The sequence below is a fragment of the Mastomys coucha genome, unplaced genomic scaffold (genome assembly GCF_008632895.1).
Source record: "Mastomys coucha isolate ucsf_1 unplaced genomic scaffold, UCSF_Mcou_1 pScaffold21, whole genome shotgun sequence".
Taxonomy (NCBI): domain Eukaryota; kingdom Metazoa; phylum Chordata; class Mammalia; order Rodentia; family Muridae; genus Mastomys; species Mastomys coucha.
Window position 1 is genome coordinate 92,622,371 of NW_022196904.1, and position 1,257 is coordinate 92,623,627.

Sequence of the window (1,257 nt, forward strand, 5' to 3'; positions counted from 1 at the left end):
TAACTAAAATTAGGGAGTTCCCAATCATAGCAATGATGTACATGACACAGAATGGAATTCCAATCCAGTACTGCACTGACTCCAGGCCAGGGATCCCCACTAGTGTAAACACAGAAGGCATGAAGACTGAGTCATTGGACTTGATCATGGTGAGCTCAATAAAACATGTAACAATTTTGCTGCTTCAACCTCTGCTCCATGCTAAGACTAGATGCATTAAATTAAAGAGAAATTAATTCATAAGCAAAACATAATATAAGTTTTTAGCAGTAAACCCTCTTCTCTTTATTATCTCAGTTCCTCTTCCTTTCCAAATGTATTTTAAAAATAGCCAGTAAGTTCTAAATTTATCATTACTTTAATAATTTTGAATTTGTGAAGACAGAAATTGCTTTGTGGCTTTTTTTCTGCCCCATGAACACTGCTCTCCAAAATTCTTTTTGTTGTTGTTGTTGCTTATTATCTGTTTCTGTGCATCATTATGGACTTCCAAGCGCATTTTGTAGGATGAAGATGTTATATGATCTCACCTGTATCTATACTAGACACAGGCAATACACTAGAGTGGAAGAATTCTCAGTCTTCTCAAAAGAAGGCTGGATTTTTGTGTTTGTTTGTTTGTTTTCTGGGACATCTTTCAGGTCTATAGCTCACCTGCTTGCATCTCAAGTAGTCTCTGTTAGAAGCCTCTCTAGAGTTGCACTCATGTTCATCTTTTAAAAATTTGGTGTCCAGGATTCCCAACAGAGGAGTTAGAAAAAGGACTGAAGGAGATGAAGGTGTTTGCAACCCCATAGGAAGAACAGCAATATCAACCAACCAGACCCCCTCAGAGCTGCCAGGGACTAAACCAATAACCAAAGAGTACACATGGAGGGACATATGTAGCAGAGGGTAGCATTGGCTGGCATCAGTAAGAGGAGAAGCCCTTGGTCTTATGAAGGCTTGATGCCCCAGTGTAGGGGAATACCAGGGCAGTGAGGTGGGAGTGGGAGGGTGGGAGGGGGAGCATCCTCATAGAAGCAGGGGGACGGGGCATGGTATAGGGGTTTTCCAGAGGGGCAATAGGGAAAGTGGATAACATTTGAAATGTAGATACATAAAATATCTAATAAAAAAGAATAAGCAAAAAAAAAAAATTGGTGTTTTCCTAAACCCAATCATTTATTTAACACATCCTGCCAATCCTGTGAAAACTTTTAACAATGAATAGTTAATCAAGTTCTAGGAAGAACAAAAACATTTACATGATACTAG